The sequence below is a fragment of the Suricata suricatta genome, chromosome 4 (genome assembly GCF_006229205.1).
Source record: "Suricata suricatta isolate VVHF042 chromosome 4, meerkat_22Aug2017_6uvM2_HiC, whole genome shotgun sequence".
Classification (NCBI taxonomy): domain Eukaryota; kingdom Metazoa; phylum Chordata; class Mammalia; order Carnivora; family Herpestidae; genus Suricata; species Suricata suricatta.
Window position 1 is genome coordinate 34,286,774 of NC_043703.1, and position 23,085 is coordinate 34,309,858.

Here is a 23,085-nt window from a genome sequence, read left to right on the forward strand (position 1 = left end):
CCTGGATGGCTCAGTCTCTTGAGCCGCTGACTCTTGATTTCACTTGGGGTCATGATCTCACAGTTTGGTTCCTTAGACTGAGCCCTACATGGGGCTCTACACTGACAGCTTGGAGCCTGCTTGGGATCCTCTCTCTCCCTGTCTTCTCTCTGCTCCTCCCCCACTCATAGGCATGTGCTCTCTCTCTCGCTCGCTCATAGCTCACACATGCTTTCTCTTAAAATAAATAAACTTAAAAAAAGATTTAAAATGCATGCATGCAAAATTTAACTAGTGGTTTATTGCTTTTTGTTACACCTACTAATAATAGCAAATGAAGGCCGTGAACCCATCGCACTGAACTGATTGCAATTCCTTTCAAAAAGTTAACCCTTGTCAAGTCATTAGTAAAGTATGGCTCAAACCCCAGAGACCATCCATCCAAAAGAGGAAAGACAATGAAGAATATGAGCTCTCATGTGAACAGGTGACCAAATCTCATTTTGATACAAAGCTTTGGACAGTATTTAATTTAGTTTCCACATTCTCTTATCTCATAATACCACATCCACAATGAAGTCTCAACTAATTCCAAAAATACTAATAGCACTTATCTGCATAGTAAAGTGTATATAGCATATATATTTTTTGTGTGTTTTTGTTTTTGTTAAGTCTCATATGAATTGATTTCTAAGTTAATGTTTAAATATTTAGCTGGTGTAATTGCCCATTTTGATCTCAAATGCAGTTCTTGGTTGCCTTGTTTAAAAAGTGTTTCAGTATGTGATTCTATTCCCCCGTGAAAAAATCGGAACACCGACATTTATTTAAACCCAGCAGATCACACAGAAAGGCTGTGAATTATAACCACTCACTTTGTTCCTTTTGCAAGTTGTTTTTACAAAACAAAGGAAATACAAAAACATTTTCAATTATTTTTTAATGTTAAATGTTATAGCCAACAAAGTGGTGAAATTTTATGTCATTATTCCAACGCTTTCCTATTTTAACAGTTTCGGGGTGTAATATTGGGGAGCCAAGTATACATGCAATATTCGCAATATTTAGTGGATCCGTGACAGTTTAGAATACTGGGCCTTGAAATCAATGACTTTGATTATTGGTTTTTTTTTTACTGTTGGCAGCATTTATGATTTCTGAATAAAATGAGTTAGCAATGTGACAAATCCATGACTATATAAAACTAGACATTTTAAAATCACTTTTGTGCTCATTTTAATTTCAGTTTCTTCTCTGTTGTGGTTTTGTCATCTTCCTCTCTAACCACTAACTGGAGGTGCACACTTTCATATGGTTAGGCTAATAAGTAAATAAATACAGAATACAAACAAGGAAAGTGATGGAAACTCCAAGATCGCAAATTTAATCTTTTTTTAATTTTTTTTTTTTATTTTTGAGAGACAGAGAGACAGCACGAGGAGGGGAGGGTTAGAAAGAGAGAGACACACACAGAATCCAAAGCAAGCTCCAGGCTCTGAACTAGCTGTCAGCACAGAGCCTGGTGCCGGGCTCGAACCCACAAACCGTGAGATCATGACCTGAGCCGAAGCCAGATGCTTAGACTGAGCCACCCAGGTGCCCCCACAAATTTAAATCTTAATGAAACCTCAGAACTTCTATTCTCCTCCCTTTCAAATAAATAGTTGTCACCTGCTGTCTCTTCTTAAAACTCTTCTGACCACTCCAGCTGCTCTGAAATTGTCACCGCAGTATGGAATGGAAAACCATAGGTGAATACATTCCTCCAACATGACTTCTAGACCGATATCAATGTCCTCTTCTGAGAATCGTCTTATGAACAGTTTAGGAAAACAAAACTTAAAAATGGCCGTCTGTGAAAAGTGAATTCATTTAAAAATATAATATCTTCTTGAATTTTCAAAGGTCATTTTTAATATTCTAAAGACTCTAAAAGTCCTGCGTTAAAGTTGATATATATTTCATTTAAAAGTTAAACTAACATTTCCTAAAGTTACCTGATTACAAAACCTTTTTAATGAATTAAAAGCAATATGTCATGGAATGAACTTTGGCAAACTGTCTCTGGTAACGAATTCTTGGTAAATCTATCTGTTGTAACCAATTCACTTTAACAAATGCTTACACACCAAGTCCTGGGGCTAGAAAAATGCAAAACACATGATATCATTTCTAGGTATTTGAAAATCTGGTGGGATATAGAGATACATAAATAATTCTAGTAAAATATGCATTGAGTTAATACTTTTTGGTAAACCTGTGGGTGTCAAGGTATTGTTCAGGGGTGGTAGGAATCAAGTCTAATTTTAGCTGTATAGAAATATGATATATTTACACATTACATTTTTATGAGAAACCAGGAATCATTTTAACAAATCAAAATATGGTCAAATAATATACCCACATATCTTTATATCTAAAAACTAACATACTCTAAAACAAAACAAACAATCAAAAAAACTAACATGCTCCATAAACATTATAGGTAGTCATGCTTTGAAGTTTTTCCAGTAGGATTTATTTTTAGCTTTGTTGTTTATCAGAACTCACTAGTACACTTTTGGGAACCTGTATTCAAGGCCTAAAATAAATTTAACAGATTGAACCTGAAATTTAGAAAATTTGATTGTGTTCCCCTTAAAAGGTAAAAGAAGTACTGCTTTGAGCTAGAGCTTCTAAAATGTAAACAAAAGTACTTTAAGAACACCACAAACTAATTAATTCTTATTGGGTGATCGGTGATGAATCATTAAAGTCTACATCTCTAAGTCTAAGTCTTCTGAGAAGCCATATTATTGACATATTTTATATAATTTTTTCAAATGGAAGATGCATAAATATTATGGCTGCTTCTGAGTATGGTTTTAAACAGATAACGAAATAATATTTAGGAATTTTATCTGCTTCCTTTTCTTTTATACCTGGTGCCCCTGTTTTATATCTGAAATACAATAAAATATAAATAAAAAAGAAAACAAGTTTTTATTTTAAATAGATTAATCCCATTGTGTTAGGCACTTAAGTGGTATGATTATTGCAAAATAATATGAAAAAATCTGGTCCCCTTGGTTTTATATCTGAAATCAATATATTAATAAGTCATAATCAATAAGTCATAAGTCCAATATAAACATAGCATAGGAAGTGTTGATCTAGAGTAAGAATAAAGAAGAATGTAGTGAACTCAGAAGTCAAGTAATGAGAATTCGAGTTCTGGTCTTGTTCAAGGAATAAGTGGAAGTGAGTAGTGAGGGACAAGGGGAAAATCAACTCATAGGATTTCAAAAACAGCAATTGGCAATTCGAAGTAGGTAGTCAGGGAAAGGGATCCCGGCCAATGGGGCATTTAGATAGAGTTGTAAATTAAGCATCCAGGTGCATGTAGAGCTGGAGTTTAGGTATGAGGTAGTTTGAATGTGAGGTCCAGACAAGAGTTACAGCTTGGACACCATTAAAGCCTCAGGTTGAAAATATAGAATCTCTTTGGTTAATCTTGATATTGTCATTCTTTCAGAGTCTCAAGCCCCTGCTCTAAGGAAAGTTTACTATAAGAGTAACAAATGCAACATTAAGGAAAGAATGTTTAAGTGACTATGAGTTAAAACATTTCTCTACCATCCTTATTTGTAATGAATGACCTAGTAGTTTTTTAAGGAGAAGAGAAAACATAAAGTAGCTTTCTTTCTTTTTTTTTTTAAATGGCAGTTAGAAAGGATGGATTACTCAGCATTGAATTTTGTCCATTAAAGTGAGACCAAAACAATTACAGTGCTAGATGACGTACATAAAATTAGAATAGAGAATGCTAAAAATACATAGTGGTATATTAGATAATTCATATTTTGACTTATTTATTTTGCATCTTTGTTGATTCTGCAGATTTTACCTATGACAAACTGTCAATTCAACTCTTGCATTAAGAGACATGTATTTTTCATGATATTGTTTCATATGGCAATATGTTGGATATCAGTCCTTTCAAGTAATCAGACTACATTGAATAGAGTCATAAACAAAAAAGCAACAATAATTTACTCTCATTGTAGCTTTTCCTCTGATGCATACATATTCTCTGCAATCGTTTGAATAGTATAATACATTCTTGTTTTGATGAAGGGAAAAATAAAAATTATACATATTCTTCAGACTTGGTAAGCAAGTAGAAAATGTTCATGTAAGAGTGTTTTGAATTATCAAAACCAAGTGTGTGTTACACCAAAATAATACTAGTCCTACAGTATATTTTTAAGCTTTAGGATTATCATGATTTTTCAATACATAAGGCATTTGGTAATAAAGTCATCAAGTGTCTGGTTAGAATTGAAGCATTGAAAGAATTCTCATCTGAGCACTGAACTAGCAAAAAAACCTGTTAAAGTGAGTTCTTCATACAGACACCATAATACTAAAATGGTGGGAAAACAGGCGGTACTTATTAATCAAGTCTTACAGGTTAATATTCTTACAGCTATACAAGTAGGTTTCCTTAAAAAGAGACAGCACTGATCTGTCCAATTGAATTTAATCAAGGATATTAAAATAAAATTAGGCGTTTTTGGTTGAGTGATTTGGTATCATCTAAGTGTAACTGAATTAGCCCTAAAAAAGTAACATATAGTTTCTCTGATGGGAAAATAAAAGATTTTACTATAAAGCAATTTTGACATAAGCCTAGATGAGTTCCTTATATTCATAATACTTCTCAAAATCTAACCTTAATTCAGGATATAATGATCTACATGGTGATATAAGTTAATTTTATTTGTGTCACAATTGGTAGTGATAGGAAAATTAGGAAATACTGACAGTAACCACAGATACAAGCTATTAATTGTGATGGACATAGTGACTATGTAACCATGACCCAGGGCAGAATTTCACAGTAGGCATGAAATATCCATATATCAGCATTTATCTTCTTCCTAAATATATGCACATTTATTACAATATACTTTAAATGTTTATTTGTAGAGATTTTTATGTTTATTTTTTGAAATTGAATTAAAGAAATTTGACAATCTCATGGAATTTAATATATGCTGAGAACAAATTGGAACTTAAACATAAATTGTGAGTAAGTCCAGGGTGCTCAAATGTGTCCTAAAATTCTGTGTCTAGAGACAAGGCCATTCATAAAATGCAAAGTTATCTATTAGCTTTGCATATTTTTGTAAGAGCACATTTTGTCTCTTTTGTTTGTTTTCTCATTGTTTTCCGCTGTAGAAAGCATCTAGTGGCTTGCTTTACCTTTGTCATTGTTTGTGGCTGGTTTTGTTGATATTTTCCTGATCAGTTTGCAAAAAGAGTTATGTCTGTTTCCTTGGGAAGCAAGTAGTATGATAAACAACAGTTTCGAATATTGTAAGATACCAAGGTTTAATCAAAATTGAACTTAGCCCATCACCACTCCTGAATCAAAAGTTTGGAGTGACATTAAAATGATTGTCTGGTTTCTTCTTCAATCTCGTATTTTTCTAAGTGCCTGTAATAGATCTAGAATGTTTTGTTTCTTTCTGTCCTTTTTCTTCTTTGGTAATTCATTAAATGGTGATAGCTTCAGGAGTATGGAGCTTTACAATTTCCTGGGATGGTTGCTTCTGTCACATTGAGTCAACTATCTGATATAACGACTATTATTCTGAGACAAGTTTAGTACAAGAATTAGACTATTGACAATTATCATTTTTATTTCTGAGACCACCATATGTCCTGAAATAAGATCATCAATCTCTAAAGAAAGCCTATATTTTATCCCCAGTAGAATCAAATTGCCCTAAGGTAATATAAGTAAAGTTACTTCTACTTAACAGAGGATATACATATTTAATATGTATTTATATATGTATATATACATATATAGTATCAATTTTTGAAAGACTATACAAATCTTCTAAAGATGTAAAAATATTCTGTGGCTTAGAAAAATTCATTTCATTAGTAGCAAATTAGAGAGTTTTTTAAATATTATTTTGTTGTTGTAAGACAAATACTGTACTGGCAAACATGCAGGTTGGTTTTGCTGTTTCTCTAAGTGTAGGCAAGCTTCCAAGCGAACTCACAAAGTGGCGTTCGGCCTGGTGAATTCAAAGTGACCCAGAGCTGGGTTATCAATCTTTTCTGCGCTCCAGGAGAAATCAAACCGAGGTACTACGCTAAAATGCTGTAAGTCACAGAACTGAGACATTTATTTTTGACATTGACCAGCACATCTTTCTTATAAAGGAAGGAGTATTAACTATGTACTGTGAAACAACAGATTACTTCTAAACCTCACGGTTTGCAACACTTATTATTTCAGTTTCTGTATGTGAGGAATTTGGGAATAGCTCAGTTGGGTCATCTGCTTTGAGGTCTCTCAGGCTGTTGGAAGGGGCTGCAGTTTTCTCTAGACTCAACTGAGGCAGGTTCTACTTCCAAGCTTCCTCCATGGCTGTTGGCTTGCCTCCCGTCTTCAAGGGTGTTGGATTGAGGGTCACGGTTCCCTTGTTGGCTATTGGCCAGAGGCTTTTGGCCAGTTCTTTGCCACAAGGACTTTTCATAGGGCAATTCAGTACATGGCAACCTGCTTCAGCAGATCAAGCAAATGAGAAGATCCAGAAAGAGCGTGTCTGCCAGCAGGACCAAAGTCCGTTTTTATAACCTAATCTTGGAAGTGAATTAACTTTTGCCATATTCTCTTCATGAGAAGCAAGTCCCTAGATACAGCCCACACTTAAAGCTTTGAGATGGGGAGCACCCGAGTATGTGAATATCAGGAGGCAGGGAGCATTATTGGCCATCTTAACACATTTCTATCGAAGTGAATATATAGAAAATAAAATCATCCAATTATCTGGCAAGATTGGGATTGGAACAAGGAGTATTACATAATCAAATATTTCATGGGCTCGAGAATATATCTAAAGGCAGACCAGATGTGTACATCAGTCTTTGAAGGGAACTTCATCCCTGGTATGTGCTTTCATGGGCGTTTGTAAAATTTGCCAGATTAACTGCTTTCTCTAGGCTACATTTCAGACAAACACTCTATCAATTCTCATATTCTTTTTTTGTTTTTTAGATATGACCATTCTGGCAACACATTTTCTTGTCTCCTAGTCTGTTTCTTTAATATAACTTTACATTACTCTGGGTTGGTTCCTTGTGGGTTAATTTTGGAGTTTAGTGTCTTTAAAGTTTAGTTACGTTATTTAATACTTGTATAATATGTTACTGTTCTTACCCACCTACTGCCTAAACAACAGTTGATGGTTCTATTAGATAAAATATAAAGAAAAGCTGCCCTACACAAAAGTGTCATTTCCTTAATTAAAACAGTTCTCATATTTACTTTAAAAAGTTGAGACTTTTTCATGGAAGTTTGTCATTTGTCAAGTTTAGCACTAGACCAATATTCTGGTTCAGCATTGTATAAATGTGTTCAATAAAGCTCTAGAGAGTTAGAACTTAATTCACTTACAGGTACTTCCCTAAACAAATATGATTTTATTAAAATAGCTCATTTAGTCATGCTAGAGAAAATCAAAAGTAATAGTGGCTGTTAAACTTCTAAAGGAAAGATGATTTTTCCCTCCACACTTAAAATCACTAGGCTCTGCGAAAGCTATTCTTCTAATTGTCACCTTTGGTTTTCTTCTCTTCAGAGATAACACATAAGTTTATTCTGAAAACAATTTATTCACTGAGGATTTGAATTCTGAAGGATACGAATGATTGGTTTAAAAAATCCATTTCCCTTTCCTGCAGTATTTGTTTTATGAAATAAGGCATCACTATTTTTTTCTACTTTCTGTTTTAATTAAGCATAGTAGATAATTTATCTATTCATCCTCAGGTTTAGATATGCGCTCAAATGATTATTTCCTTACATACCTGTGTCTTAGTCTTCTTTATTCCAGAAATGAATAGAAGAATGGAGAAAGTAACAAGAGATTTTTACTGTGCTTTACTTTGCTGAAGTTGGGAGGTCTCACCTTCCAATCAGGACAAGGTAGCCTAAGTACCACGCACCGCATTCTCACTTGCTGGTCCATTAACCACTCTGATGGTTTCCCACTTCTTACTAATGAATGCTTAATTAGAACACACACACGCACACACAAATACTTTACCAAAGTAGACCTACCAGCGATGAAATTTCTCCTTGTTTCCAGAAACAAAACAAAACTTTAAAGACGCTTGTGTCCTACTTTTTTGTTTGTTTTTGATAAACTTTTCAAAGATAAACTGCGTTTCAAGCACAGTTAATCAGAACAGTACTTTCCTTATACCAACAAACATACATTAGCATACATAGTCCTCACTAACTAACTGGTAATACAGTTAAGCAGACTTCATAAACTTTACAATTGTAAATTTACCATTAAAACATAATGGACCAATAGACCAGAATCTGGCTTATGTCCACACCCTTAGTCCAGTAAGTTTCATGAAACTGAATCTGGTCTTGAGAGGAACTCTATTAAGAAAATCACTAAGCATCATCTTACTATCTAAAACTTGAATAGGACTTCTCAAAAGCTTTGTTGTTAATCATAAAATATTTACAATGAGAATATTATCTACATAATCAGTAAAGTAGTATCTGTGGATAGTGGAGAGTATATATCCTCAATGAGTTATTGATAAATTGCTGATATTGGTGAAGTGTTAAAATTTTGTACCATTTTGGCAAAATATTTTATTTTTTAACTGTGTTTGAAAGAAAACCATACTTACAGGAAATTTTTAAAAAATTAAAACTCTCATATGTCTTTTGCCAACATTAATCTATTTTTAATACTTTGCTCCCATGTGTTTTATAATTATTTATATCTGCATAGTATTTTCTGAAGTATGTGAGAATAAGTTGAAAAAATCATGGCCCTTTACATGCTATAATTTACGCATACATAAGCCGGATTTACTAAAAATAAAGATGCTCTCCTATACATAAACACAGTTTAATTATCATACCAGTAAATACTTCATTGACACCATACTCTTATTTGATCTGACATTGAAATTCTAATTTTGTGATTTGACCCAATCATGTCCTTATAGCATTTTTATAGCATTGCTGAATCCAATTTAATATCACATATCATCTCTAGTTGTCATTTCTCTTTAGTCTCCTTGATCTTGAGCTCTTCCTTGGACTTTAAAAAATTTACAAAATTGACATTTGGAAGAATACAATCTTGACAGAATGTTTATAATTTTGCATCTGATAGGTCGTCATAATTAGGCTCAGTCATATAATCTAAGTCAGTATAGCACCCACATAAGACTGTATTTTTTCAAGGTGTACATTCAGGTACACATGACATCCATCTTCTCCTCATTTTTGTGATCTTAATTTGATAGTTCCTTCCATATATTTTTATTGAGCACTTTCCAGGTTCCAGAGATTGTTCAAGATACTAGAAATACACAACATCAGATGATATGTTATCTGCTTTTAAAGATATTATTGCCAAACTTTAATCAATTTCTATAGGCTAGTGATGTGTTCTTTAAATATTTTTCTAAAAGTTTATTTATTTATTTTGAAAGAAAGAGAGAGAATGCTAGCAGGAGAGGGGCAGAGAGAGAGAGAGAAGAGGGAGAGTATCCCAGACAGGCCCCACACTGTCAGCACAGAGGCCAACACAAGGCTTAAACTCATGGACTATGGGGCTTGAGCTCATGCACCGTGAGATCTTGACCTGAGCCAAAATCAAGAGTCTGATGCTTAAATCATTGAGTCACCCAAGTGCCCCTAGGATAGTGAAGCTTTTTAAGTGTTGGCATTATAAAACCAGTTTGAGGGGACAAGTGTTTGAATCCTGTGACATGCAGTTGTAACAACACCTAGGTTATAGTAATATGATAAATGGGGTCCAAACCTTGTCCACGAGTATAGACTGATTATTCATGATCGAAACATTTTGTCAGAGGGCTAATTTCTTAATATTATTATCGAATGGTCTGTTCCCTATTGCAAAGATAAACAGGAGACAGTTGGTTAATCAGTTTTGTTTGGTTGTGGTCATGGAGGTATGGTTCAAAGAATATTGAGTTCCTACATAGATACCAGTTAATAGAACCACAGGGTCTAGACTTCTATGCAACTGGGGAATATCCTTGAGTTACAGAATAAAAGATCTTTAGGATCCAGTAAAACAGGATTATCTTAATCTTTGGTAGCAAATTCCTCTTTGTCCACAGAGAACATCAACCTCACCATTGAGCCTAAAATTCAGGCAAAGAGCCTTAATTTAAGATACTGACAGCAAGAATGTCACTTCTCAGAGGAAATGAGATATTTTAAGCTGATCTAGCCATTTGGGAAAGTATTTTGCCCATGGCTGTAGTTGACTAAATAACTCCAAGCCAGCTGAGATTAAAACCATAGTTATCTGTGGATCTTCAGATGCCTTCCCTGCACATTTTCAACCCAGCTTTTTTACTGTCTCGTTAGCATCCTATTTAGAAAAGATGTTGTGATCAGACCAGCTTGCCCAGTGATGATCCTTCTAGCCACACAAAACCTACAGTCCAGTTCCACATGCTTCCAATGGTTGAATTGTCAAAGTTTGGGGTTCTCCTCAATTCTTGTGCTTACCCAATGTCTGATACAAAGTTCTTTCACAAGGAATGGACAGAGTTGCACTTTTATTACCTTTGATAAAGCTTAGTTACTTATATATTATAGCTGTAGATGATCTTCTAAGAACATATTTCTTTAATTTTTTGATGTTTATTTATGATTGAGAGACAGCGAGAGACAGAGCATGAGCATAGGAGGGGCAGAGAGGGGAAGACACAGAATCTGAAGCTGGCTCCAGGATCTGAGCTGCTGGGACAGACCCCCTTCGAGGGGGTCGAACTCACAAACCGTGAGATCATGACCTGAGCCAAAGTTGGAGGCTTAACCAACTGAGTCACCCAGGTGCCCCAGAACATGTATTTAACTAGACTGGGTTCTGTCCTTTACTTTCTTCCTTGAAGAGAACTGAGAAATATATAAAAGCAGTTTTTGATTGTACTTTTTTGTTGTCACCATTTTTAAAATGTTTATATTTGAGAGAGAGTAAGAGAGAAGCAGAGAGAGAGGGAGCTAGAGGATCCCAAGCAGACTCAGCAGACTGTGCTGAGAGCAGAGAGCCCAATGTGGGGCTGGAACTCACAAACCCAAGATCATGACCTGAAGCCAGACTCTTAACCAACTGAGCCACCCAGGTACCCCTTGTCATCACTATTAACCACAGTCAAGAGCTTTACTTTATACTAGTCTTGTAATAAACATGATATTATCTTCTCTGACTTCAAATGAGCTGGGTCATATTGTTCCATTTGGTAACATATCACCTATGGCTTGTACAGACAGAATACACTTCTTGCAGTGCCCTTATATACACAGCCCATGCCCACTCTCTAGAAAAGCACCAGGTACTTATGCAGAAAGCATTCCAAAGGGATCTGGGGTCTAGTCCTCTCTCACTTTGACCCAACTCTGTGGGCCTCACATTCTGCAGCCATAACCTTAAGTTACATAAAATTCAAACTCTGTTGTCACTTTTTCAGTTTTTCCTTTTTAATTATACTTGACCACAACCTCCCATATAACTTTCTGGAAACTTCTGGGATCACTATTAACTGCATTTCATGAGAAGAAATGGTATTTACTTAGAATCCTCTCATAAAAGGGCCTGTGCTGAACATCAATCTCTCTTAAAATACTTCTCATGTTAAATGTAGACTTTGTGTCTCTGCTTCTTTGCTTTAGCAGTCGCAGAATGTTCTTACTCTAAATATAAAGTTATAAAAAAAAGCAAGAAACAATATTTTCTTTAATTAGCTTCTTCCTTTGGGGGTTTTAGAAGAGGGGTTATGACTTGACAAAGATCCTTCCCATCTGTTCCTGTTTGTTTGCTTTTATTTTGACTTCCTCTGGTTGTCTTATCAAATATCACATGAATCATTAACATTTGTTTTCATCACTTGTTTTGGTTTCTCTTACTCCGCATGATTAAGACATGATGTTGAGAGAAACTCAGGACTAATATTAACCTAATAGTCTTTAAGTAAATATTAAACCTTCTGGATACATGATCTTATATGTTTGCCTTCTGTTATGTTAATATTTTCCTCAGCTCCAGAGTCGTGAGATATGTGTACATGCATATTTTGTGAAAGCAGCAAATTTTGTTAGATTACAGGTCTCTGGATATAAGTTTTGAACAAATAGATGCCATTTTTAATAAAGCTACTTCCTAACAGGAAATGTCATTTATTAAGCCCTTTGTGCAAAAGAAACATGTAAGAGATCCTTGTGAATGTTTGCAAGGAGTTCTATTCAAAACTAGAATATATACCTATTTGCACGTTATGCAATCCCTTTCACTAACAGACTCCCTTCTTAGTGATTTCATGTAGTTTTCATACAGTGGAAGAATTGAATTTCTGGTGTCACCCAACTAAGCACTTTGAAATTGTTGCAGTATTTTTGCTATCTTCTAAAATACAATCTTATTATATAATGTCATTGTTATTGAACAAGTTTTGTTAGTTTTTTTTTTTTAATTTTTTCAATGTTTGTTTATTTTTGAGAGAGAGAGAAACAGCACGAGCAGGGTAGGGGCAGAGAGAGGGAGACACAGAATCGGAACCAGGCTCCAGGCTCTGAACTGTCAGCACAGAGCTCGACATGGGGCTCGAACCCCCAAACTGTGAGATCATGACCTGAGATGAAGTCAGATGCTCAACCCACTGAGCCACCTAGGAGCCCAAAGTTTTGTTAGTTTTAAAAATAAATAATCAAGCTATTCGATACTCTAATTTTAGAGTACATATAGAAAGAAAGCTAGATTCTATATCTTTGTATATGTATTAGACATTTCCAATAACTACATATAATAATACCTGCAAAAACATTATATCAAAGTACTAAAATTAATACATGAACACAAAACAAACCAAAATTGGAAATTTTGTGACAGATTCTGTATTTCTTCCTCCTTAGACAGCAAATAATACACCTAATGGCATATACTGTATGCTTAATGATCTGATCTGATGGCTTCAAATTTAATATTAAAACCTGAGATCCAGTTTTACAAGGAATTTTTAAAAATTTAACTCTATCTATAGATCAAAATCTTCATCATAACAATAAATAGCATACAAAAGTTTATACCCTCAGTAAACTATTCTGTGATCTAGATAATTTCTTATACACCAAATTATAGCTTTAAGCATCAAATGACAGTGAACTTTGGAACTATTAGGAATTTGTAATTTAAATAGTTTCATTCACTCCCTACTCCCCAACGCTCTTAATTAGAACAGACTTTTTAATTAAGTACTCCCATGCACAAAGTGTAGCTTGATGATTTTTTTGTCATATCAAACTCCCATACAAAAGCAAATAATCATAGTGTTAAAGGAAGTTTTTTTTTTTTTTAAATCAAACCATCAGAATTCTAGTTCTCATTTCAGTTTATTCGGTTGAAGTTCTGCATACTAAAAAAAAGACCCTGTCTTGGGGATTACAGCGAGGAATAGATCTGCAAGGCTGTGAGGCTGATGGTACTGAAATTCAGTCTCTTACCTCTACAAGTCAGATACATTATATTTTCTCCAGTGAGGATCCGATTGCTTATTAAAGGAAAGTGCCATAGTGGAATGGACGTGAAATTTGGGTTCACACAAATATCAAATCACCGCTCTTTTATTTGCAAGCTCTGTGAAAATGTGCAAGAGATTTACATTTTTCAAGCTTAATAGCCTACTTTTAAAAGGCACTAGGAAGAACTATTATGGTCAGTTGTTGGGAAGTTTAGAGTTAAAAGCTATAAGTGCTGGACCACAAGTGCTCAGAAAATATTAATTATACTCATAATAATCAACATTTCCTTTATTGCTGGTTTAGTTGATTTTAAAGAAAAGCTTCCATCCATTTGAGTCATCAAGGAACAGTTGTTTGGTAATCCTGGTGCAGCATCAGGAAGAAACAGAAAACATCTTTCTGCAATCAACACGTGTAGAAATAAATAAACACTATCTGAGAAAGGGCGATGGGTGTGAGATTCTCTAGTTAGAAGGTGAGTAGAATGCACAAAGGGCAACCCTTAAAACCAAATATATAAATTAGGCCCCTGAGTTCACAGATTAAGCCACACACCTCTGAATAATGAAGTCTTAGCTGTGGAAATACTCCAGCAGTTGTAATGACCTTCATTCTGGAGCTTGTTTTTGTAGGGCCTTCTCTCTGGCCCCATGGCTTTGCCTGCCGTTTGAAGACTCAAGGAAGGGGATTATTGAAACCATTATTATATAACATAAAACCATAGCTCAGTTTGAATTATGGGCCCATAGATCTTTCCTCGCACCCTCACCATTCTACTTTCACTCAGGTTGTTTGTTATCAAAAGGCCGAGATAGACTTGTGGTCCCATAATTCAGAGGCCTGTTGTTAGCTCTCTGGGCACATACACGTGCGGCTGTTTGCTGTGAATTGTGGGATGAGTTTAACTTCTTTGGAGCAATATAAAATCAGTTAAAACTTTTTTTTTCCTTATAGACTTTGAATTATCCATAAGTATGTTTCAACAAATATGAGAATCAGAAAGTAGACCTGATTTGAAAGTTAGGCTTTGCAGTCAAAAGGAGGGTGAGTTACTCTCCAGGGTCTGTCTCTGCCTGGTGTATATCTGCTTCCAGTTAATTCCAAGGCAGATAATCTCCGAGGCCTAAGTATTATTTAATCATGGAAATGCCTTAACTGTAGCAGGTGGGATCTGTTTTATAGCTGGCAGCTTTAATGCTTGATGCATCTGTCCATCTGTTAGGAACATTAGTCAAAAATGCAAGGAGACATTTATTAAAAGTGGAATTATAATAGATCAGATACTGAGTACATAAATATAATGGATATAGTTTTTATAAATGTACTTTGTACATGATCTATGGTAGATGCTTACAAAATAATTATTTCTTTTATGCTTTTAAATGAATATAGTTTAATCTTAAAATTTAGCTTCAGGGGCGCCTGAGTGGCTCGATTTAAGTGTCCAGCTCTTGATCTCAGCTCAGGTTATGATCTCACAGTCCATTGGATCAAATCTTGCATCAGGCTTCTGTGCTGATGGCGTGGAGCCTGCTTGGGATTCTCTCTCTGTCTGTCTCTCTCTCTCTCTCTCTCTGCCCCTCCCCTACTTGTGCCTGTGCTTTCTCTCTCTCAAAATAAATAAATAAACTTAAAAAGAAAGTTAAAAAAATAAAAATAAATAAAATTTAGTTTCAGATAGACCTTTAAAATGTTCAGCTTGAGGGCACCTGGCTGGCTCAGTTACTATAGCATCCACGTCATATGTTCAAGCCCCACATGGGGCATGGACCTACTTTAAAAAACCAAACAATAAATAAATAATAAATTTCTAACCTCCCCCCAAATTATTTTTGTTATGTAAGCACATTCATTCATCTCTCCAAAAGTTTAACATTTGGGATCGCATTAAGCGTTTAAGGCAAGCATCGTGCTAAACACTGTCGTTCTAATGCTGGTGGGACGGGATAGAGCTGCTGCCTGTGTGGTTCTCTCCAGGCAGCAGGCTCCCGCGTGTGACTTCAACGTGAGACAGTTTTGTGGATTTAATTCCTAGGATGTTTGTCCTGGAGAATAAATAGGAATAGGAGTGCTCTATAGAGAGGGGTTCCATACAGAAAGCAGGAAAGGAAGCAGGCAACGAGGAAGTGCTTATCGCCTAGGTTTCTGAAAGGAAGAACAGGCCTGGATACTCCAACATAACACAGAGCTTGATGTGTCCTAAATGCAAAGGAGAGTCAGGGTCATGGGGTGAGGGGAGAAGGGCGTCAGATAAGATGAGAGGGGAAAATACTAGACATTTGAATTTGGAGTAAGTTGAGGATGTCTCTTGTCCAACTATCTGATGTTGGAATGCTGGGAAATATTGTGGGCTTTGTTTTTTGAGAAGTAAGAACGGAATGATACTCGCAACATGATTGACTGCATAGCAGAAATGATGAGACAGTTAAAAGGAGAAAAAAGTTGGCATAAAGTAATTAAAGGCTAAGAGGTAGAAACTTTGGTAAAAATATGAGTCTTCTCCTTCTGAAACATTTATTACTAGATTTTAATAAAATGTATGTTGCTTTATGTAGTAAAAAATCATTAGGATCAAAGTTATCTTTTAAAAGGTACAATGTTTAGCCACATTGTACTAATTATACAAAAGGCTGAATTTTAGCTTATTTTATAACACCAAGTTTATTAGGTTTATTTACAACGTGAATATTGAAATCCCTGCTAAACTGAAACTAGAAACTGAAACTATATATTGTGTGTCTATATATATAGTGTATTTATATATGATATAAGTGAGAAAAATCAGTTTGGTCTCCCAGGTGGGCATTATCAAGCCAAACAGAAGAAATCGGATCATGTTCCATGCAAAAACCATAATTATTTTATAATATGTTAATATGGCACTGTCATATCCTTGCTTAGAAAGAAGTTTTTGTCAAAAATGTTATGGCTTTAATATTGGTATTTGATTAACACTTGATTTAGGAAATTCCTATATTTACTGAACAGTGTAATATCTGTTTCTGAGTTATAGTAATATTTACTATTAGTGAAAGATTATCATTACAGACCAGGAAGTCACGTGTTTTTAGACAACATGTCTGAGATGATTACCCAGCGTAGTTTTGTATGCTTTTAAGTCATCGTTAAAAAAGTAGAGTTCAGTTGGATTAATGATACATGTGCACTGGTGACTCTCAGGTTATATCATATCTAAAAATGTATGCTTCTTATGGGAAGCAGATATGCATTCTCTTTATTAGAGGTCTCCTACATTAAAATATATTAATTATACATATTTAGAGACTTCCAAGGAAATGTTATTATTAAAGTTGAACTGGATTAATTTTATAAAGGCAACCAATACTTGATACACCTTATTGGAAATTAGCCAGCATGTGGGGCGCCTGGGTAACTCAGTCAGTTTAAGTGGCCAGCTCTGGATTTTGGTTCAGCCGTGATCTTACGGTTTGTGTGACTGAACCCCACTTTGTGCTCTATGCTGACAGCATGGAGCCTGCTTGGGATTCACTTTCCCTCTCTCCCTGCCCCTCCTTGGCTTGCTTGGGTGTGAGTGTGCACACACATGCTCTCTAAATAAATAAACAAACAAACAAATAAATAAACCTTTAAAAAAAAAAAAGAAATTAGCCAGTATGAGACTAATCTTATGGACATTCCTTTCCATTTGGAGAAAGGCAAATGGTGGATTTTGGATGATAACAATATAAGATGTTAAATTAAATATATATATATATGTATATATATATTTAGATTTATATTATTTATTTATGTCAATATTTATTTTGCATAAATCTCACAAAACCTGTCTCTGATTCATTCATTAATTCAACACATATTCATTCAACATGTGCTAGTTTATTGGGATATATCAATGAACAAAACAGAGTCTGACATCTGAGAAGTACAACTATACAATTTAGGCTAAAATAAAACATAATATGAATGTAAAATTTGGGGCACACCAATATTTCTAAGTAAAAAAAATGACCTAACATTGGTTTTAAGTTATTTACTAATTACTATGTCTACTACAGATTATGTGAGAGAATGCAATTAGCTTAATGTTAAAGATGAAGATCTGCAAATATTTAGAGTATATATTTCTATTTCCTGGATTTACTGTAGGTTATTTCTGTTTCCTTAGATTTTAACTTTTGAATCTATCAGCAAACATTTACATGGCAATATGCATTTTTAAAAATGGAAAAATTTTCTTTTCTGATTACCTTCTTACTGTAGGTCTTATAACTGGGAATTTAGATATATTTTCTACAAATACAGTAAAACCTTGGTTTGTGAGCGTAATTCATTCTGGAAACATTTGTAATCCAAAGCACTCAGAAATCCAAGCGAATTTCAAGAACCATTGCTTCATTTGTGATCATGTGACATTCAGTGTCATGTACTTTATGTACTACTGGTATTTTAAGACATCACTCATTTATCAAGCTAAATTTTATTAGAAATTTGCTCATCTTGCAGAATACTCACAAAACAGGTTACTTGCAATCCAAGGTTTCACTATATATCTAAAGTTTAGTCCACACCAATGTTGGTAGTTTAGAGGGTGTTACCGTTGAGAAGTAAGTTTACATTTTGTTTTGTTTTTTTCCTATGGATTTTTAATTTTCCATTTCTTAATTTCTGCTGCATTCAAATGTGTTTATTAAATGTGTCCAATATTCAACTTGCTTCCCTGTTTCACATGACTATGAGTTTCTCTGTTGGTAAAAGCTGAGTAGATTCTTTCTTAACATTTAATTGTTTAGTTAATTTCACTTCAAGGAGGAAGGACTATATAGCTCGTTGACAGTGATGAAATAACTTAGGTGGCTTTCCTATAAATAGCAACAAAATGTGCACAATAGTTACATTACACAGTATATTTAACAACACTGCTAAAGGGTATGATAAGAGCTTAGTTTTTCTTGATGGAGACACACCTGAGTGCATTCAGAGAAAATTTCATTCAGCAAGCTTAAAAGAATTAGTAGTCATTCAACAGAAATCAACTAGCTTTGCATATCAGTAACACACACACACACACACACACACACACACACACACACACACCCTTATCCATTTTCTGAATGCTCTGGAACTGATATCAAAATACCAAATATATATTTATGAGAAGTAGAAATTCTATATTCTTTTGGATCACATAAATTCAATGAAATTATGATATTAACGTTGAGAATATGTGAAAAAAATGTTACTTCCTAAACAAATAAAGATCGAATATGATACACAAATTTTATAGCAAGCTACTTAGTTTTTATATTCACATTTGTCTCCCAAATGTCATGTAATTAATTATTTTTTATTGTTCATTTTTAGATGGAAGACTGTATTTGAAAACTACTGTCATGTACTGAATCTTTCCTGTTGAAGAAATTCCATGTTATAGTAAAGAATTTTGCAGACATTCGTCGTTTGAAAAGTTCGAAAAAAAATAAAGTCCTTTTACGGGAACTTCTTCAATTTTGTGTATTAATGTTCTTTAAAAGTTTAAGTATTCTACAAAAAAAAGTTTCCTTCATTGATTTTCATCTGTGGTTCATACCAGAGACCTGAGAATGTTTGTAAATGTACAAGTATCAACTTCTTACAGTTAATAACTGCAACTTTGCTGCTGGACACTTGTATACTGAGTTAAAGACAGGTCTGAGTAAGACCTAGCTGTGTTTTGTTTTTTTTTAATGGAATGAACCATTTTCTTCCTCCGAAAATTCTGTATCTGAGCACATCAAGAGACTCTTGTAGCAGTGGTCACCCAGACTTACAGAATTATGTCCTCCAGAAACCAGCAAGAACACTTGGAAATGAACTTATAGGGGACATAGAGGATTCCTAAAAAAAATCAATAAATCAAAGAGTAATATCCTATTACATTTGATTTTAAACGAAGTGTGGTTTTTCTCCTGAAGATTTTTTTCACATACTTCCGAAAGACCAACAAATGGATGTTGACAACAACCCAGTGAAATAACATTTTGCATATCTGAAAAGAAGCATTGAATATATGCCAAAAGGTTTCACCGAAGGTCTTTTTTCTTAAAAAAAATAAATGTAACATGTTTTCATTCCAAACTGGTAGTGGTATATAGAATTTAAAAGAATAATGATGCTTCTTATTCAAAATGTTGGTCACATGTACAGTATATAAACATAAAACATACAAGGAAGGTATTATGTATGCAGTAGTATACTAGAGTTTAGGAAAATGAGAATTTTAGAAAATATGTTTTGTCACCCTGTTAGTCAGAAAGACACCTTTCTGGTTTTAACGCATGCAGGCATGTAAATATTTGTCTGGAGTCACAGTATTAATGAATGAGATCTTAAGCATCTGGTGACATCAGAACTCTGTGTCAGCCACTTTTATTTGTATATGGAACCCTAGTTAGTGCCCCAAACTGCACTATGGAGAATGGATTGTGGCTGAACAGTAAATCAAAACACCAGAAATATTTTTATATGTTAATGTCATATTATGTTAATGTTGCTGAAAAACAGAAACCTAACAAACCCTTGATGTATCAGTCCAATACCATGTAGCGCTGAGTGATAAAGTTAAAATGTGTTGTGCTTCCCACCCGGTCAGAGGGAAGGGTGCCTATGTGTTATTTTCACTGTCTTTTTGAAAGTTACAGTATGTGTTTTCACTTTTGTGCAGATAACTGGAAGTAAAGCTGCAAACAGTGCTTATTACACACTGACGTTACTTTCTCTTTGTTTTTACTAATCTGGAGTTAACACCTTTCAAGACTGATTTTATGAATCAGTACAGTCGCTGTACATTTTATGATTTTGCTGTCATAAAATTTTATGATCGTAACATTATTTATTACCATGAATAGCAAAATCCTAAATGTCCAAGAAAACTAGCTTAAACATGTTTAAAGATAGTTCCGACTGGGTATTAATTATTCGGTTAAGAAAAGAAATTAACACCATAGATACTCTGGCACTAAGCTTCTATAGTTTGTAGGTCTTCTTTGCAATACTGGAACATGTTTCCTTTGTGTAGTTCACTATTAACCAGCTAAGTCCATTTTTTAATACAATAATAAAGTTATATATACAGTTCCTATTTTAACTTGCTTGAAAGGGAGCAATATTTTTATTTAAAATACTGTTAGTAAATGCTTTGTAGAAACTTGGTTTCCTATGCATAGTTCTTCCATAACCCTCTTTTGTTGTTGGAGCACAAGAGATTCTATTCCTTGTTTGTATTTCCTGCTTTTCCCTGTATGCAGTCTTTAAAGGATTACAAGATTTACAATTGGATGGACTTGTGGCAAGCTTTTGAATCATACATTTTTTAAGAGATTTTTTAAAAAGCCCACAACTGAACCTAACTCGTTAGAATCAGCCATTGCTCTGCTCCTTGCATAGAGTCACCTGGTAAGTAGGTTAAATAGTTTTAAAATACATCCTTTCAAGACCTTTGAGAATGCTTTAGTGTTTGGTTTGATGTAAAAGGTATTTTAGCAAGGATTAAAGAAAGAAGCTATCAGCTATATGTTAAGAGAAAATCTTACTAACATGTTGTAAATATTACAATTCATGAAATGTTATTTTAAGTCTGTAACTTAAGTTTTTTTTTCCCTTTTTTAGTTATACAGGTTGGTTTGAAATTTGTTTGTTTTCAGGTTTTTTTTGGTATAAACAAGTAAAATTGTGCCCATTTTATGGTTTCCATGCTTTTGTAATCCTAAAAATATTAATGTCTAGTTGTTCTATATTATAACCACATTTGCGCTCTATGCAAGCCCTTGGAACAGAACATACTCATCTTCATGTAGGACCTATGAAAATTGTCTATTTTTATCTATATATTTAAAGTTTTCTAAAAATGATAAAAGGTTATTACGAATTTTGTTGTACAAAATCTGTACAAAAATCTGTTTTTACATCATAATGCAAGAATTGGAAATTTTTCTATGGTAGCCTAGTTCTTTGAGCCTGGTTTCAATGTGAGAACCACGTTTACTGTTATTGTATTTAATTTTCTTTTTTTCTTTTCAACAATCTCCTAATAAAACTGTCTGAAATCTCCCCGTGACTTTATTTACAGTTCGTCTTTATTAAATTTTGTGAAATGCATAGCATTGAAGGAATATTTACTTTCTAATGGGAGGCATCTAAAAACAACATAAGTCAGCTCTTTGCAATGCGAGGGGAACAATGCTCAATGATTTTATTTAACATGCAACTGCTTCTATCTCTAATATGAATTACTGTGGTGAAAAACATCATAAAAGCACACTCTGTAGTTATTGTTTAACAAGCAGATTTTCCATATTTTGTTTCTTGCCAGCTAAGCAAACTGCCCACATATACATGATTTATTTATGTACATTTCTCAGTTTATGAAGCTGTTATTTGTACCCTTTTCCTTTATATTCTTATATTCCCATGATTCTTATTTCACAAAGCTTTGTGCTGAATAATGTAAAGTAGACATGTTGATGGAACAAAATATATGATTCCCATATCTATAAGAGTGTAGATTTGTAACTCTAACTCAGTGGTTTGCTTTTGATCTCTATCATTGGAAGAAATGCCGTTAGAAACTTTGAAACTCCAATATCTTTTAATAATATATACACATTTTAATCAATCCAAAATACTGCATTTGAAGAAATATTGGGTTACCATCTCTGTGAATATTCTAAGCATTCCCAAGAGAATGGAAAAATGGATTTTTTTTCTGTCAAAAGAAATTATTTCACTGAACTAACAAAACGTGAATTTCCCTAATAAAAACTTAAAATGTGTATGTGACCACTACCAACACATTTTTGTCTTCTGTCTTCATATGTTTATGTCGGTAAGACTTGTACTAGAGCATCATACAGTCTCTGGATGTCAGTGGACTTGGGTAATGTAAGGTTTCCCCCCATGTGTTTTCATTGGGACTAGCAAACTTCCCACATGAACAAAAGCTATTTATTACTAGAGGAGAGTCAATTACAAATAAAAGTTATATGGATTGCATTTTTACAGTATGAGAAGTAGAGATGTTAAGAGAATTCAAACGTTATTGTACATGGCATTGTAAAAACGACCACTTTTTCTCATGTGTAGGCTTGGTGCTAAAATTTATTTTTAATATGTACAACTGGTATATAAAAGCTGAACTGATTCTCACCCATCCATTCAAACAGATTCATTAATAAAGCCTCTGTTCTGCACAAAGTACTGTGCTAGATGTTGTACTGACTGAAGTGAAAAACTTAACTGTTGTCCTAGAGGAGCTCACACTTTTGTTGGAATAGGAAATTTTACTTTCAGCAAGAAAAGATTCAATGAGCATCTTGTAATGTGTTACGGACACGCAACAGGCATTAGGAGGCTACTGGCTTAGACCCCTTCCCCTGAAGAGGTAACAGCGACCCATCTTGTATGTTTATCTTCTAGAAAATTATTCATGTTTTGTGAGTCAAACACCATTTTGTGCAGGGATTGAGAAAAGAGATGGATGGATACGTTTTCCTGTAGGT

At 34.2% G+C, this 23,085-nt stretch overlaps 1 long non-coding RNA gene across 1 annotated transcript; it reads left to right on the forward strand.

Moving 5' to 3' along the window:
- Positions 1-397: 397 nt before the first annotated feature.
- Positions 398-21,695, forward strand: LOC115289430. The gene is made up of 2 exons (XR_003907623.1): positions 398-466; positions 18,914-21,695. It is a non-coding gene; the product is annotated as an uncharacterized LOC115289430 (long non-coding RNA).
- The last annotated feature ends 1,390 nt before the right edge of the window (positions 21,696-23,085 follow it).